This window comes from Typopeltis vanoorti, chromosome 20 (genome assembly GCF_054136105.1).
Source record: "Typopeltis vanoorti isolate ZY-2024b chromosome 20, IOZ_Tvanoo_1.0, whole genome shotgun sequence".
NCBI lineage: Eukaryota > Metazoa > Arthropoda > Arachnida > Uropygi > Thelyphonidae > Typopeltis > Typopeltis vanoorti.
The window spans coordinates 100,510,671-100,529,863 of NC_143568.1; the positions used below are offsets into that span (position 1 = coordinate 100,510,671).

General features: G+C 36.3%; 1 protein-coding gene across 4 annotated transcripts in view; it reads left to right on the forward strand.

The window, feature by feature from the left end:
• Positions 1 to 3,114: 3,114 nt before the first annotated feature.
• LOC150095715 (DNA repair and recombination protein RAD54B-like) overlaps positions 3,115 to 19,193 on the forward strand; it is a 232,067-nt gene continuing 215,988 nt past the window's right edge. For 3 of the 4 annotated variants that reach the window (XM_090410071.1, XM_090410074.1, XM_090410073.1), the window contains exons 1-2: positions 3,115 to 3,170; positions 12,422 to 12,610. The gene's annotated coding sequence lies outside the window, so the exon portion shown is untranslated. Of the gene's footprint in view, positions 3,171 to 3,353; positions 3,439 to 12,421; positions 12,611 to 19,193 lie in introns of those variants that run through there. The other variant, XM_090410072.1, reaches the window with a different exon arrangement.

Genomic DNA, 19,193 nt, shown 5'->3' on the forward strand with positions numbered 1-19,193 from the left:
TGGTTAAAAACTGTTTGCAGGAGGCAATGGTTGACTGTATACCAAGAGTCCGAATAATAAATCAAGTAGGGGTTAAATGGATGAATAACACTATTAAGCTTGAGCTGCAAAAAAAGAAACAATTGTGGAGGGAATTTAAGGAGAAGGGTGACCATCAGGCGCAGGAACAGTATAAAGTTCAGGCCAGGATGGTAACAAGGGTGGTAAGAAAAGCAAAAGCAGATTACGAAAGGAAATTGGCCACGCAGGCTAAAGAGAATCCCAAACAGTTTTTTCAATATGTTGAAAGTAAAAGGAAAAATGCTCATGGTAGAATGATCTTAAAAATTCTGAGGGTAGGGAGGTAACCGAATCAGTCGATATTGTGGAATTACTTAGCGAGCGCTTTGCAAGAGTATATCATCCAGGTGGTGACTTTGCAGGAATGGAAGAACCAACAGCTTATACTGGAATTGTGATGAATGAAGTAGAGGTAACTAGTCTATTACAGAACCTCAATGTCAATACATCTGTGGGATTGGATGGTATACCAGCTCGTGTCGTACGTGAAGCGGCCAAAGAATTGTCAGTGCCCTTGACCATTTTGTTTAATTTGAGCCTCAGGACTGGGTCAGTCCAAAAGGGGTGGAAAGGGGAAAATAGTTCCACTGCACAAAGGTGGTTCCAAGGCTGCTGTTTAAAATTACCGGCCAATCAGCATAACAGGAATCATTATCACGGTCTTAGAGAAAATAGTCAGGAGGAAAATACAAGATTGGATAGAAGAAAATGGGATACTGTATCGGGGGACAGCATGGTTTTGTGAAGGGTAGGTCATGTCTCAGTAACTTGCTCACGTATTATAGCACAGTGACGGCTGAACTGGATAAGGGTAATGGGTTTACAGTGATTCTACTGGGCCTTTGACAGGATACCACATGGAATTCTAATCAGTAAATTGCAGCATATGGGAATGGACATAGGGTTGGTGAGATGGATAGGAGGGTGGTTGACGGAGAGATATCAGACAGTGGTTTACTCAGGAGTAGAGTCCACAAGACGGCCTGTGACTAGTGGTGTGCCACAAGGATCTGTTCTTGGACCACTGCTGTTTAATTTGTTCATAAATGATATAGGAAAGGATCTAAGAGGAACAGTTGAATTGTTTGCAGATGATGCGAAGTTGGGTAGGGCAATAGAGAATGCAGATAACGTCAAAATTTTGCAGGATGATTTGGATAGATTGGAGGTCTGGGCTAAGGAGAATGGATGTCAATTTAATGTGGCAAAATGTAAGGTTATGCATTTTGGGGTGAAAAGATTGGCGGCAGTTTACTGCATTGGTGGAACCGTGCTCCAGGAAATTGATGAGGCACGAGATTTAGGAGTGTTGGTAGATAAGGAATTGAAATTTAGGGGACACATTGCAAAAGTGGCCAAATCAGCTCATCAAATCACTTGGTTGCTGAAGAATACGTTGACAAGCAGAGACAAGCAGGTTATTGTTCCTCTGTATCGAGCCTTGATAAGACCCCATCTCGACTACTGTGCTCAGATTTGGTCACCTAGGTGACCAAATCTGATGGGGAGGAGGTGGAGAGGATCCAGAGGCGAGTGACCAAGATGATAGCAGGTCTGTTGTGGGGTGCAAAAATTGGTTGATAGGCGGAGGAGGGGAGATATGATTGAGACATTCAAATTACTGAAGGGTTTCTATAAAATTAATTCAGAAGATATTTTTGAGAACAGGGCTGGTTGTGGGAGGACTAGGGGACATCCATGGAAACTGGGCAAAAGTGTGGTTAGTAAAGGTGTTAGAGCTGGGTTCTTTACTTTTAGAGTAGTGAATGAGTGGAATGCGCTCCCTGAGTTTGTGGTGGATGCTGTGACAGTGAATGAGTTTAAGGCGAGGTATGATAGATACTGTATGAATGTCAAATAGTTGTGATGAATATGATTTGGGGCCTCCCTCGATGAGTCTAATGACTCCCTGGAGTTGCCCGTAATAATAGTAATAATAGTAATATACTTGTAAGTTACTATTATTTATTTATTTTATTATTTATTTACTTTATTTTTTTTTTTCGAAATTATTTTTGTTGTTTTTGTACCCTTCTTGTATGTTTATTGTTTTTTATACATTTTTTTTGCAATTTCTGCTTTTTTGTTCAGTAAACTTATAATTAATATATTTCGTATTTCATTTTTACTCACTGATATTTTTTTATAAAGTGATTTTTTATTGGGGGAAGGGATATAGGGGCGCCAACTATAGTTTTGCACACAGGCGTCGGACACTATTGGCGCCTCTGTTCATATATTATGTATTAACTTATATTGCTAACAATTTTTGCACTACTGTAATAACTTCTGACTTTGTATGTTGCTGTTCCCTCTGCAGCAGTTCTGTTTACTTAGAGATGCTGCTTTGTGGAACTAGATTCTTGTAGAGACATATTGCTTACAATTTTCTGTAAATGCTAATGTTGTAACCTTCAGTATGGCACAGTATGACTTTTGTAGTTTTTGTGCCAAATAAACTATAAACCAACCAACCAACCAATCCGCTATAATTATAGGTTGATTAAGGCTGCTGTTGTTTAGTTTTATTAGCCAGGTTTTTAGTGCCTCTATGAAGAGTTTATAAATGATCTATAAATGCATTTTAGTATTTGAACCAACGTGTTGGTGTTTGATAATAATAATAATAGTAATAATAATAATAAACATTATTAATTAGGATTTGGAATTAATTATTATTATTATGTGACACCTCCAGGGAATCCAAGACTCATCGAGGGAGATTGTGGCAACAGCATCGAACGATTGATCTCCTTCCAACTACTAACCGCGCTCAAACTTGCTTAACTTTTTGCTTGAGCCATTACTAGCAGAGGCTCTACTAATCGACCAACTTTCGCTGGCAAGTAATTAATAGACATAAGTAATAAATAATAATAAGTGCTGATGATGATAATAATAATAATAAGCTACATATACAGACAAATCTGCCTTCAGAACACACGCCATTTACGGACAAAAAATACGGTTGTTGGTGATGATGGGCGGTAGATGGTAGCAGTGTCGTAGTAGGAGAATTAAGTAGTAGTGGAGATGGGTAAAATGTACGCATTTAGCGAAGTAGGGTAGATTGCGCTCCATGCATGTGTCGCATAATAATAATGACCGTTGTATGCATATCAGTATTTCTTTTTAAAAGTGTTTTAATAGTATATTGAACATAGCAAATATTCTCATACCATGGTTTAGTGATTTTTGAAGATGAGCAGATTTAGGAAAATTTAGAAATTGAAGTTTACCAGCCATGCCTATTCATTATTCACACACGTCATGTGTTTTGATTTGTTTAATTTATTTATGGGTTTTCCAAAAAAGAATTATGAATGCATTAGTTTTGACCGTCGTTTGTTCTGTTCAACAAGAAAAATAACTAAATCAGTAGGCGATTTTTTATTATTATTATTATTTTTTTTAAATGGCTGTCGTTTACTGACGTTTCACTACGTATGAATTTAGCGGGATATTTAGTTGAAGTAAGATACTGTAATTCCTTGGTACGATTAAACTGCACAGTGAAGAGAACAGTGACATAATGAAATACTGTAAATATAAAATACATTTAAAAAGAAAGAATAATAAAAACACAAAGCTGATCTAACAAGTATAGGAACCTATCCTTTGTAGAAAGTGAAGAATTTAATGTTATTACAAGATATATTAGTTGAAATAAACTTAAATGATTTTTTATATTAACAGCAGATGAGTTAAACAAGAATAAGTAATGAATCAGTACCATGATGGAAAATTGTTGAGAAAATTATCTTGAAAAAAAAAAAAAAAACTGACTAGAGTGCATCTTACAGCAGCTTAAAAATAATGAATCGTTTATGGTTTTTTTAGATATAAATATGCTCTTAGTTACCTGGAGAGCTAGAGATTAAAAATCAATAATTGGCTATTTGATACTGGTAGCTAATAATAAACTGTGAAATTAATGAATGATATTAGAGTTCAGAAAGGGTTACAATATTGATTCAGGTATCAGTTAGTAATAGGAAATATAACAATACTTCCAAATTGGATAAAGAAAGGAAAGCCAAATGGTAAAGAATGTGTATGTAAAATAAATCTGTTAACACAAAAAAAAAAAAAAAAAAAGAAAGAAACCAGAATGGAAAGAAGAAATAGAAGAATTGAAAAAGCAAACACTAATTATACAATATATAAAGCAGTAAAAAAAGTGTAGGAAAAATGGAATGATGAAATAATATAATTGAAGATAAAAAAAATGCATATATTAAACGGCTTAACTCAAGAAAACTGGAAAACAGAATACAAAAAGAAAAGGGCAATGGCAGAAAGAGAGACAAGAAATCTTTACCGAAAAAGTTGGGAGAATTATATTAATAAGTTTTAAAAGAAATGAATAAACAGGAAATGAACATAAGTCCAAAGAGAACCTCTGTAGCTTTGACAACTACAGTGGATTAAATTTACTAAACACAGGTTTTTAACAGAATTAAGCAAAAATACTAAGAACAGAATGAATCCTATTATAGAAAAATTATTTATAATTTTTCAAACAACAAATAATTTCTCAAGGAACAACATTGCTTTATACAACAAAGATCTTCATAAATCTTAAATTCACCCTTAAACTACTTGCTTAGGGGAAAAAAAAATAAGATCTTTATATATTTTATAAAATATGAGAGGCATCATGACGTCCTGAAAGATTGGTCATACTTTAGTAATTTACTAACTTTTTTGTAATAGTGACAGCTGTGTTGGATAAAGGGAATGGCCATGTGATGATTTCTGCTGGGTTTTGCAAAGGCATTTAACAGAATATCACATGGAACTCTGTTATGCAAATTAGAACAAATTGGCTGGATATGAAACTGGTTATGTGGATACGAGGGTGGCTGATGGAGACAGATATCAAAAAGTAATAAATAATATAGGAAATAATCTAAAAGGAAATATTCACTTTGCTGATAATGTAAAATTGGATAGAGTAATAGTTAATCAAGGCAATGTAGAGATCTTGCAGGATGATTTAAATACCCTGTCAATTGAAAATGACTTATAAAATGTAACTGATAAGGCTTTCTCGGATAACATTACATTAGAAGAATTAAATGAACCATTAAAAGAAATGGACAAAAGATAATGGGTTTCAACTTAATGAGGGGAAATGGGGGTGGTAGCGATAGTGATCATTATCCTTTGCCCACAATGCCAATTTATTTAAATCATCTTGTATGATATCTATATCACCTTTATCAACTATTGCTCTCCCAGTTTTGCATCATCACCAAACAACCTTAAATCTTTTCCCTATGTCATTGATATACAAATTAAAGCGTAGTGGTCCTAGTACCTATGACCCTGAGGTACTCCACTAGTCACCATCATTCTCCTAGACACCATCTTACTATATACTACTTTCTGGTGTCTGTCCATCAGCCATCCCCCCCCTATCCATGCTACTAGTCTCATATCCATTCCCATCCGCTCCAATTTTTGTAATAGTTTTCCATGTGGTATTCTGTCAAATGCCTTGGCAAAGTTGAGCAGCATCATGGTGTAGCCATTAACTTTATCAAATTCTGCTGTCACTTTATTATAAAATGTGAGTAAGATGCTAAGACAAGACTTGCCCTTTACAAAGCTGTGTGCCCACTATAGTGGTGCATTCCTATCCACCCACTTGTATTTTACCTTTCACCAACTTTTCCAATACTTTAACAACCACTCCTGATATATTAATTTGTCTATAGCTTGCTACCTCTGTCTTCTAGCCACCTTTATGTGATATATACTTTATGTACTTTATTTATGTACATATGTACTTTATGTACTATCTTACCCTCTTTCCACTTAAGAGAGTGGAAAGAGGATAAGATAGTACCACTTTCCACTCTCTTGGAACCCTGTCAGAGATGAGACTTAGATTGAATAACTTTGTCAAAGGAAATGCCAATTCTCTTGCACATTCACATAGTCCATAGGCTGATATGCCATCCAGTCCCACTGCTCTATTCACATTCATATTTTTTAATATGCTATAATATGTACCTATAAAATGCTAGAATGCCTTCTGTACAACAGATTGTCCATACCAATCATACAGCATGTCCCGATTCAACAAGCTGGTTTTAGAGAAAAATATGGTTGCTGTGATCAAGTGCTCACTTTAACTTCATACATAGAAGCTGGATTCCAGAAACAAGAAAAAACATGTCTTTCTGGACCTAACAGCAGCCTATGACACAGTATGGTGTGAAGGTCTTATATGCAAATTTCTTAGTATAATCCCATGTAAACGGACTGTGCACTTAATTTCCTCCATGCTCAACGGAACGTTTCTTTTAAGTTATATTAGGAAATAAAATGTTCCAACAATGAAAACTTAATCATTGACTTCACAAGGGTCAGTATTGGTGCCCTTACTTTATAACCTATACACACGTGGCTTCCCCCCCCCCCACGTAAGTTCTGTTATGCTGATGACACTGTGATTGCCATTCAACACAAAAATATGAATCAGGCAGAAGAGGTACTTACAAAAGATCTGAAAACAATAGGTGAATATTACAACAAATGGAGGCTCCAGTTCAACCCAGTCAAAACAGAAGTATCAAGCTTTCACCCTAATAATCATGGCAGATGTTATTTTGCATATCTGCTTTGAAGGATGCTTACTACAACTTAATAAGTTTCCCAAGTATTTGGGCGTGACCTTGGACCGCATGCTCTCTTATAAGCAACATCTAAAAAAAAAAAAAAACGTTGCTGCTAAGTTAAGAACCTGTAACAATATAATACAAAAACTAATAAACATGACATGGGGAGCAACAGTCGATAATGTACGGATTACTGCTCTCAGTCTAATTTTCTCTGTTGCCGAATATTGCTCACCAGTGTGGCTAAATACCGCACACGTTAAACTTGTTGATAACCAACTAAATAATACAATGAGACTGATTTCTGGCACAATTAAATCAATGCCCACACATACACTGGCTCCCAGCTCTTAGCAACATTGTTCCACCAAATCTGCACAGGGCCAAAGCTCTCTTACAGGAATATTAAGAAAATCCTGGAGAACACAGCCCTGCCAATACTCTTGGATCTCCCAGATTTAAGTATACAATGACTGAGATCGAGACATCCACCACTACAATTAGCCCAACAATTATTACAATCTAATTTCAACCTGAAACATAAGTGAGCAAGAACAGTGGGAGAGCGAGGCAGATGATATTACAAAATTTTTTCTCAACAAATTACAAGAAAGTTTTAATGCTTGCTCTAACCTTCCACAAAAATTCTGAACTCAATTTAATAGAATGCGAACTGGTCATGGTGTATGTGCGGATATGCTTTTTAAATGGAGTAAACAACCTTTCCCACATTGTGATTGTGGAGCTCAAAGACAAACTGTGCACTATATTGTGACCCAAATGTTATCTTAGAGCATATTTAGGAGATAAATTGGCCTTTTTAAGGGCTACTCCTAAAGCTGTGAACTATTTGACTAATATGGATATAACCTTTTATTGTTTTTTAAAATGATGGTGTATTGTACAGCATGTTTTGTTATTTATGCCATACGAATAAATAAATAAATTTAATATGCCAAACACCTGTTCATCTACCTCAATTTTGATATGTCTCTGTAACATGAGCAACTGAAATCTCCACATGGATGATATTTCTTCTTCTTCTTCTCTTCCATCTAAGCCATGTTGCATCTTCTCTTGAGCAGGATCTTCCAGTCTTCTCTATTTCTTGCTGTTTGAAAAAGTTCCTTATATGTTCTGCATCCAGAGATAATCTTTATTAATTTCAGCCAGGTAATTCTTGGTCTTCCGGGTCTTCTTTTTTCAGTTGGAAAAGTATTGATTAGCACGTTAGGAAGTCTGTCTGCATCCATGTGTGGCCAAACCATCTCATTTGTTGTTTTCTAATTTTTTCTATTATTTTCTTTTTATACAATGATTCTTGTCTGACTGTGATGTTTGTTTTCTTTTCTATCCAACTTGTTCTATTTATTTTTCTTAAGCATTTCATTTCAAATGCCTGCAGTTTTTTCTCCTCTCTTTTCTTAACTGTCCCCGCTTCTGCTCCATAAATGACTGTTGGTATAATTATTGCTTCATATAATTTGATTTTGGCTTGCTTAGATATCTTGTTTGTTTTCCAGATTTTCTGTAATTTTCCCATGGTGGTCCATCCTATCGCTATTCTGTGCTTGATTGTTTGAGTTCATCTATTGTTTCTGTTAGTTTGATCCAAGATATATGAAGTTGTCTACCTGTTCTATTTGTTCTCCGTTTAGGGTGGCTGAGATGGTAGTTCCGTTCCTCCCTATTTTCATCACTTTTGTCTTTTGTATATTATTGTATGTCATATGTTTTACAGGTTTCGTTTAGCTTGTTTATCAACTTTTGTAGTTTATTTGGGGTTCTTGCAATAAGGACGAGATCATTCACATAATTGATATTATTTATGTTTAACCACCTTACCGGCCATTATGGATCAAATACGCATACACATGTGCTTCGTATCCATCATATATTTCAATGTAATATCAATGGTATTACAATTTTAATAAGGCACTTCGCATCCATGATAACTTGAACGTCTATAGATGTCTCAGCCGGTAGCGTGGTTAAACCATTGACATTGATTCCAGGCTCATTGTCTATTGCCTTCATTACAACTTTTTCTTGATATATGTTGAATAGGCATGGGGATAATGGGCATTCTTGCATTACTCCTTTTTGGATCTCTATGGGTTCTGTTGTGAGTGTGTCCTTTTTAATTATTGCATTTGTCTTAGAGTAATATTTTATCAGAAGCTGTATTATATGTTTGTCTATTGCTTTTTCTAGTATTTAGAAAAAGTTTTATAGGTGTAGGAGAGTAAATTGATTGGTCTGTAATTTCTGCAGTCTCTTTTGTCTCCTTTCTTGTATATTGGGATGATCTTTCCAGTTCTCCAGTCATCTGGGATCTCTCCTGTTTGTAGTATTTTATTGAATAGGGTTGTGAAATATTCTATTGATATGCTGCCTCCATATGACCACAGTTCAGTAGGGATAGTATCAATGCCTGGTGCTTTATTGTTTTTCATGTTTTATTGCGTATCTAACTTGTAAAATTTTTGGGTGGTCATTATTTTCTTCTATTGTTGGCATTGTAATTTTGTTTCCTTGGTGGAAGATAGTCTTAAAATGGTTTGACTAGATTTTTCTTATATCTTCAATATTCCCAGTTTCAGTCATCTTGTTGTTTATCATTGTTACTGCTTTTGCTGAGAATTCCTTTATAATTTCTCTTACAGTATCATGGAAGACTTTTAGGTTGTTTTGTTGGTATGCCTCTTGGCATTTCTTAGCTTTTTCTTCTAACCATTTTTCTTTGGCTTTTTTGCATAGATTATCAACTTTATTTTTTAGTGCTCTGTATTTTTCTTTATTCTCTTCATTGTTTTGTAGGTTTACAAGTATTATTATTATTATTATTATTATTATTCGTGACACCTCCAAGGAGTCCGAAGACTCATCGCAGGAGGACACCTATTGTTCACCTCTTGGCCTCTCTTTTCTCTTCTATTTCTGGTTATTTTGGGTTTGGTACCTAGAGTGTCTTTTGCAATTGATAACACTGTTTCTTTTTCTTCCCATGGATGATACACCTTTGCAAAATTATCACTCAGCAACTCAGCTACTTCTTTTGACTCAGTCGCTTGCCTACCGTGAGCTTGATTGCTTGGATCAATGCCTTGTCATGTGAAACTGCAAGGGCTGGATGGTGATAATGCATGGAAAGTGGTGAAGTAGTGTTTGAGGAAAGTAATGGCAGACTGCATATCTAGAGTCAGAAGAGTAAATCAAGTGCAAGTTAAATGGATGAATATCACCATTAAGCTGGAGCTACAAGAAAAAGAAAATAATTGTGAAGGAAATTCACAGAGAAAGATGACCAGCAGGCACATGAGCAGTACAAAGCACAGGCCAGAAGTGTAACCAGTGTGGTAAGAAAGGCAAAAGCAGAGTACGAAAGGAAATTAGCAGTGCAGGCCAAAGATAACGACTAATCAGTTCTTTCAACATGTTGCAAGTAAAAGGAAGCATGTTTATGGCAGAATGATTTTAGTGAATGCCGATGGTAGGGAGGTAACTGAATCAGTTGAAATAGTAGAATTACTAAGTGAACACTTTGCAAGAGTATATCATCCAGGTGGAGATATTGCAGTGACAAGGCAAAGACTTATATGGGAACTGAAGTAAATGAAATGGAGGTGCATAGCATATTGCAGAACCTTGATGTGAATACAACCATGGGATCAGATGCTATACCAGCTCAAGTTTTATGTAAAGGTGCTAGGGAATTGTTGGTACCTTTGACACCTCATTGTTTAATCTAAGTCTTGGCTCTGGGTTAGTCCCAAGTGGGTGGAAAGAGGGGAAAATAGTTCCATTGCATAAAGAAGGCTCCAAGACTGACATAACATATTACCCACCGATCAGCATATCAGGAGTTGCTGTCAAGGTACTAAAGAAGTTGGTCAAGAGCAAAATATAGGTATGGATAGATGGAAATGAGATACTGTATGGGAGGCACATGGTTTTGTGAAGGGTAGGCTGCCTCAGTAACTTGCTTACGTTTTATAATACAGTGACATCTGAGCTGGATAAAGGTAATGGGTTTACAGTGATACTGCTGGACTTTACAAAAGTCTTTGACAGGATGCCACATGGAATTCTAGTCAATAAACTGAGGCACATGGGGATGGATATAGGGTTGGTGAGGTGGATAAGATGGTGGGTGATGGAAAGATATCTGAAAGTAGTTTACTCGGGAGTAGAGTCCAGAAGAAAGCCTGTGACTAGTGGCATAATCACAGGACTCTATTCATGAGCTGCTACTATTTAATTTGTACATTAAGTATATAGGAAAGGATCTGACAGGAATTGTTCAGTTGTTTGCTGATGATGCAAAATTGGTTTCATCAATAGTTAATACAGATGATGTTAAAATTTTGCAAGATGATTTGGATAGACTGGTAGTCTGGGCAAAGGAGAGTGGATTTCAGGTTAATGTGGCAAAGTGTAAGGTTATGCATTTTGGGGTGAAAAGATTACCAACTGTATACTACATCGATGGAACTGTACTCCAAGAAGTTGACAAAGCCAGAGATTTTTGAGTGTTGGTGGATACGGAGTTGAAATTTAGAGGGCACATAACAAAAGTGGCTAAAGAAGCTCGTCGGATTACTTGGTTACTGAAGAATACTTTGACGAGAAGAGACCAGCAGGCTCTTTATCATGCCTTGATAAGACCCCCATCTTGACTACTGCATGCAGATCTGGTCACTTGGGTTTCTTGTTGATGAGGAAGATGTGGAGAGGATTCAGAGGTGAGTGATCAAGGTGGTAGTAGGTCTCTGGAATGAACCTTATGAGAACAGGTTGAAGGTTACAGAAATTGGTTGATAGGCAGAAAAGGGATGATGTGATTGAGACATACAAATTACCGAAGGGTTTTTACAAGATTAATACAGAGAAAGTTTTTCAGAACAATTCTGGTGGTGTGTGAACTAGAGGCCATCCCTGAGCAACAGTATAGTTAGCAAGGGTATTAGAACTAAATGTTTTGTTTGGAGAGTGGTGAATGAATGGAATAGGTTTCCAGTCTGTTGTGGATACCATGACTGTGAATGAATTTAAAGTAAAGTATGATAGATACTGCGCAAATGTTGGATAGCACTTGGCATGATGTTAAGGGTCTCCCTGGGTGAGTCTAAGGACTTCATGGAGTAGCCTGTAATAATAATAATATGATAGTAGCTGATGGGCGGATATCAAAGAATATAAGGAAGATTAAAATCCAGTGAAGGGATATGACTAATGGTGTACCACAGGATACTGTACTTGGACTATTGCTATTTAATTTGTACAGTAATGATGTAGGAAATGATTTGAAGAGAAATATTTGTAGGTTATAGTTGTTTGCTGTTAAAGTAAAACTGGGTAGATCACTAAATAAAGATGATGCTATGATCATGCATGTTGCATAAGTATCCATCATACCTCATAGGATTATTTGGTTATTGAAGAAGCTACTGATTCTTAAAAATAATAAAATAAAAATTCCCCAGATAGTTTCCTCTGAGCTGTGCATGCTTTGCATCAATCTGTCTGGTTGCTGTTTAAATTGCATTATATTAACTTGATGATCTGTGGTAAAAGAAAATAAATATAAATTCTCAAGCCTTGCTGAGATTGAGTGATCCCCACACAGTGTATCAAATTAGAAGCAGTTTTCCTAACTATTATTTATTTATTTATTTGTACTTATGTATTGTGCAGTTATTTTTGGTATTAAAAACTTGAGTTTCTTCTAGGAGAAGGGAGAAAACACTCTAAGTATCTTCTGGGAAGAAAATTTTATCTAGTTGTGCTGAAGATCAACTGTGCATTAGCTGGGAAAAAGGCCTAGAAAAAGGTGAAGTCACTGAATAAAATGAACCCATGATATTCTTGCTTCTGCTGATCTACTATTACAGAAGTTACCACAAGGCTGTGCAGGCCTAGTAAGTGTTCTTTTTTTTTAATCTGTTTTTTTCATTAAGCATTGGATAATCTGGGAACTCTGCTTTGGAGACCAAACATTTTTTTAGTTGAAATTGAAAAGCTCATGAATTACATGTAAGGTGGGAGTTTAATTCCCCACAAATGTACCTAAGAACTAAAGATGATAGGAAATAATGCAACATGAACACAGATATTGGTTTAGCAACAACAGAAGTAGTGCATTAGAAACAAATGCCACCAGAGATGTGAGTAATGAGTGAGAGTAAGGAAAATGAGGAGGGTGAATGGAGAGATTAGGAGACTTTAGACAAGCTTAAGTGAAGCAAGGAGAATGAAAGTGAGAGGAAGTCATTAGAAAGCAAGGGAGAGAATGGAAATAAAATGAAATCTAGAGAATAAAAGAGTAAGGGAAAAGGTGGAAGTGAGAGGAATGAGGAACGTAAGAACCAAAAAAGAAAGGGAATAATTGGAAGTCAAAGTGTAGGAGCAAGGGAAAGAGAAATGAGAGGAAGTCAGAAAAGTGAAAGAGCAAGGTGGGGGAGAATGTGGAGAGAGAGAAAGTGAGATTTATCAGTAAAAGAGGAATGAATGCATCTGTGGGGGATGTAATGTGTAGAGATTTAGTGATTTCAAGCAGAGTGCATTATTACAGGATGGAGGGGAGAATGTGACTACATAGTAGTGTATGTGGCTTACATGGAGAGGGAGAGAAACTATAGCAGTGAGCAGAGGATAAAATATGGATAAGACAAGATGATGGGTGGCACATTATTCAAATAGGTTGGCACAAATGACATGAAAGGCAGTGTGAATTAGATCAGTATTAAAAATTGTGTGGCAGAAAAGTATGAAAATTAGTGTGTTGTTACAGAATGATAATGCAGAATTGAGGAGAAGGGTATATGAATGACAGGATAGTGAGAATATGTAGGAACATAGGTTTGGAATGCATGGTGCTTGGAGCACATTTGGTGATGAAAGAGAACTATTTACCAGAAATCAGTTGCATCTGAAATGAAAGATATAGGCACTTGGAGAGGCAACTGTTCTCTGTGCAAGCAAAGATGTTGGGACGGAGAGACTAAAATTGCCTAGGTGTAAGATAGCAGGGATGGCCTTGTGGGAATAATGGCTTGGGAGATGCGAGGCTGTATAATCAGTGTGTTAAGGCTTAAGTGTTGGGAGGACTAAGAAAGGATTAAAAACTAATTTTAATGCTTCCAGTATTTCGTCTCGGTTACTGAGATATCTTCAGAGTACAACTAATACTTGTAACACACACACACCGAGACAATGCAATACTCAATGAAACACATGGCTATGACTCTCAAGTCCTGTCTAGGTGGCATGCCTTCTATGGGCATCTGTAGGTGCCTGTGATGTAAATTGAGACCTCTGATAATTTATGTTTCCCATTTAAATTCAGTTGATTTCTGACTGCTTTTTTAAATGTACCTTGTTTCTTTTTTAAATGTACCATGATAGAGCATGGTGGATTTCTTCTACAAGATCCTGTGAGTGGTATTCATGATTACAGATGTAAGTTTTGTTCATCTAAATGGATGGTGGCTGATCTACTTATCTGTCTGAGGTATGCTAATTTTCAGGAACAGGGTACTTTATATATTCCAGGTACTGAAAGAGGAGGGAGCTGATCTTTGGTAGAACAGATAAGGGTATAAAATTTCTGGCAGGGCTTAAAAGCTGTTTAGAGATTTTACTTTTTTTAAAAACCTGGTTATTTTTTCCGATATACTCTGGATGTAGAGGATGACATTTCTGAAATCCTTCTGAAGGGATGGTGTAGGATTGGGGAGTGGGGATTGATTATTTTTTTAAAATTCTGTAAGCATTGTAGCCATTGGATGGGAAAGTGTTATGTATATGGTTGAGTCCTGTTGAAAGAGAGGTTCCACTGGAACAAAGATTGTAGGCTCTATTGGTTAGTTTTAATTATGCCATATTGTTGAGAAGGGTGGAAAAGTCCCACTCACTCAGGCAGATACAAGGGTATATCTACAAAATTAACCATAAGGACACTGACATGTAAAAATAAAGAGGTATTGTTCTCCTGTGCAAGGTCTTGATCAGACTCATGAACTAATGGTGCTCAGATTTGATCATCTGGTATTCAAGGAGGTGAAGAAATTTTGGAAAAGTGCCTGAGAACAATGGTTTTAGGTTTCTGAAATCTCATTCACTGATAGTGTACTCCTCTAGCAACCCTTTCCACTCATTCACCACTCGAAGAAAAAAAAAGTTCTTCAGTGATAGCTCTACAAATTTACTCATGAACAAAGTAATGAAATATTTCCTCTGCATCATTGTATAAAACCATTTTAGTAATCTTGTGTAACCCAGAAACCTTCAATATATCCTCATACACAGTGCACCCATTAAGTTATGAAATTGATTTTTTACAGGACAGCCCTTTGAATAAAAGTAACGAACGTGTTTATAGTTTTGACCCCTAGAGTGTGTTGTAATCACAGGTACAACTTTTGAGTTATGTGATGCCACAGTTTCCATGACAAGCGTTGAAGTAAGCGTATGTGAGTGGAGCATGTCAGAAGTTGCATCATGGAGCAAAGAGCTCTGATAAAATTTTACTGTAAATTCAGAAAAACTGCTACAGAAGTGTACCAAGACCTAAAAAAAAGTTTATGGTGATGACTGTCTGAGCCACACAAGTGTTCTGCTGATTTTCAATATTTAAAGAGAGAAGGGAGTCCCTGAAGGATGAACCACACCATGGATGGCCAGTTCCTGTACAGACCAATGACAATGTGGTGAAAGCTAGTGAAATTGTTGCTCATGACATTAATTAATGTCACAAAACATTAACCAAATAACCACTAGGCTACTTGCTGTACAGCTTGGTATTGGTAAGAAAATGTCCAGATTAATCTTAGAAAGAGATTTGCACAAGAGGAAGATTTGTTCAAGGTTTGTGCCACACATGTTGACACATGAACAGAGAGAGTACTGGGTTGCATGTTGTCAAAATTTCATCCATGCAGTTGATCAAGATCGTGATGTGTTGCAAAGAATTGTCACCAGTGATGAAAGTTTGGTATTTACAGTTTGATATGGAAATGAAACGCCAGAACATGGAATGGCATGGAACATCTTCTCCCTGGCAGAAGAATATCAGGTTGCAAAATTAACCTGTCAAGACAATGGTCATTGTTTTCAATGCTGCTGTTATTATCCACTGGGAATTTGTTCCTGAGGGCACCACAGTAAATGGTCAGTATTATTTAGGAGTAATGCAATGTCTGTATGCCTGCATGCGACTTGTCAGAAAAGAACTTTTCCACAACAACAGTTGGTTTCTGTTGCATGACACGTGCCTGGACAGTGCACAGGTGCATTGTCACAATCTTTGTGATTGAAACCCCTCCCCCCATTCGCCAGATTTGGCTCCTGCAGACTTTTTCCTCTTTCTAAAGATAAAGTGCGCCTTGAAAGAGGAGTGCTTCAGCAACATGGTGTAACCTAGACACTGAAGGAGGTTCTCATTCAGGAATTCCTTTCGTGCTTTCGAACACCTGTATGACAGATGTATGTGTTATTGACAATTCCAAATTTAATTCTTTGCTTTGATATAATAATTGTTGTCTCATTACTTAATGGGCACACTGTGTAAGAAGCATTTCACAGATCTTCACCATTTTGATCACCATCTCTGTATCTTCTCTAACACTTTCTCATTCTTAAGAATTCAAGATGACTAAATCTGATCACTGTAGTCCAGTTGCTGTTGTATCAAAACTTTATAAAGAAGAAAAATAACTTTCTTGTTACTAATTGTCAGCATGTTTAACGACATCAAAGTGATCGTTTAATTTGTCCTCTTTTGAAGAACTTGAACTTGCTGTCTATCCCCCCCCCCCCTTCCAACAAAAAAAGGAATAGAAGCAAACTGACCAATTTCCTGTAATGCAGTTTCTATCAGTATAAGATATGGTTTGTAATATTTCATCCCAGTGCATAACTTTACACTTTGCTACACCTGAACAAGCTGTTATCCTTTGCTAGTTCACTTTTATTTAATATTTTCCTTCCCAATTTAGCATCATCATCAGCTGAATATATTATTCCATTAGCATTAATGTGGTACCTCTCTTGCCTTTTACTTGAATCTACCACACCATATTATTATGTTTTTGACGTCTGTCTGTCAGCCATTTTCATATCCATATCACCAACTTCACATCCATTTTAATGAAAATGGATTTGAAAGTGGATTTTCCCCCCTCTATTAAGTAAACTGCAGCAAATGTGCTGCAGTTTACTTAATAGATTTTTCATGTACAGTTCTTGTCAAGTGTCTTTGCAAAGTATATTCAGTATCAAAGTGTGTCTTTCACTTTTTTCCAATTCAATTGACTACATTACTAAGGCTCCTTCATAAAGCCATGCTGTCACCTGTGTAATATCACATCCTGTTCAAACCATTCCTGAATCCTAACTTAACCATTGGTTACTGATTGGTTTATAATTTGTTCCTCTGTCTTTGCACCTTCTATGTAATGGAACAATCTTGCCTTCCTTTCTTTCATTCCATCTGTATCCCTGTTAGTGCTGAGAGTTAAACACCTGCTCAGAAGCACTAACAGTTCTCTTACACTTTCTTGTAATATGTGTGCTGACTGCTTTATTCACATTAAGATTCTGCAATATATAAGCATTTTCAGTTTACCCATCTCTGTTCATGATCATAACAGTCCTTATATTACTCACTGCATCACCTCTATCTGGATGTGTGCACTCTTGCAAAGTGATCACTCTGTAATTCAACTATTTCTTCTGGTCATCAGTATAGATGGTCAGGTGACCTGATAAAGTTATCTTTCCACATTCATTCTTTCTTTTATTTGCCATATAGCAAAAGAACCTCTTTAGGATTACTTTTTGTCAGCTCAGCCAGTTTCCTATAATAATCTGATTTGACCTTTCTCAGCATACTTGTCACCCTTCTTGTTTGGGCTTGTATTATTATTAATCAGCTTATCATCACTTTTCTCTTTATATTCTCTCCCCAATATTTTATTTTATTTTTTTGACTACTTTTACTTAATAATCTTACTCATCAGTCTAACTCTGTTATGCTGTATATCCTCCTGACCCTAGTTATGGAATCAAGTCTGATGTTGCTTCCTTGATCGTTTTCTTTACATTGCCAATATCCTCCCCTCATTTAGTACCTCTAAGGCACTCCAAAAGTTTGTCATAATTACTAGCCATCTAAGTTTCTCACATATGCTTCTTAATTGAAAATTCTTCTAATCACCAACTTTGCCTGTCAAGTCAAGTATGCGTGATCTCTTTCTCTCTCTCTCTCTTTTTTCCCTCTCTCTCTCCCTCCTTAATTAGATGCAACCTTGGTTATCGGCAAATCCTCTGATGCCATCACCAGATCTAACATTCTCAAATCCCTGCTCTTCTCCATCATTGCTCTTTCAGGTAATTTTCTTTTAGTAACTGCATAAATTCTATTCCTTCCTCTATGTACCATTTCCTTCTTCCAGACTTATACCCATAGTTAGTCTCCCATAATAAATACTCATCCTATGCTTTCCAAGCTAATTTGCAAATGCCAGGTGCATTTTTCTTGAATAGTTTCAGCCTTTATTGATATCTTGTTGGAGATAATACTAGGAGTGAGCAGCCAAACTTTATGATAGAAGTAATTTTTTATATACAAATAGCAAAATAGTTCATAGTCATCTTTATCATACTATGGATTTAAAGCAGTTGCATGTTTTTCAGTGGATTGATTAGTATACTACACCTGACAAGAAATTATATGCTTATTTTCATTTATATTTTATCATAGCATAACTGTGCAATAAAAGTTTATGCAGTTAATAAATTATAGTTTCAGCTTTATGTTGAAAATAAGTTATATATCAAACTTCTCAGTGATGACACACCTTAATAAAGGTCTAGTCAGTAAAGTGACTCTTACTACATAATGTAGGATAATGTGTACTTCTCATTGTGCTCCATATTATAGGATATTTGAGTAACTTGTGGTAAAATCATCTGCTATCTGAACAAATAGCTAGTCATAAAGCCTAGTCATGGTTTGCTTATGCCAGGCTAAAAAAATGGATGAAAACAAGAATGTAATATCGTATCAAGTATGATATTATTTTTATATGGGTAACTACATGGAGTTCTTAGACTCATTGAGGGACCCTAAAATGATGCTAAGCACTATCCAACATTTGCACAGTATCTATCGTACTTTGCTTTAAACTCATTCACAGTAAAGTGGAATAGGTTACCAGGTTCTGGTAACCTATTCCATTTTTTCACCACTTTCCAAGAAAAAAATCTAGTTCTCATATCCCTGCTAACTACACTTTTGCTCAATTTCCGAGGATGGCTCCCTAGATCTCCCACCACCAGACCTGTTCAGAAATTTCCTCTGTATTTATCTTGTAAAAACCTATCAGTAATTTATATGTCTCAATCATATCACCCCCTTTTCTGCCTGTCAACCAATTTCTGTAACCCACAAACCTTCAACCTGTCCTCACAAGATCTGCTACCATCTTGGTCACTTGCCTC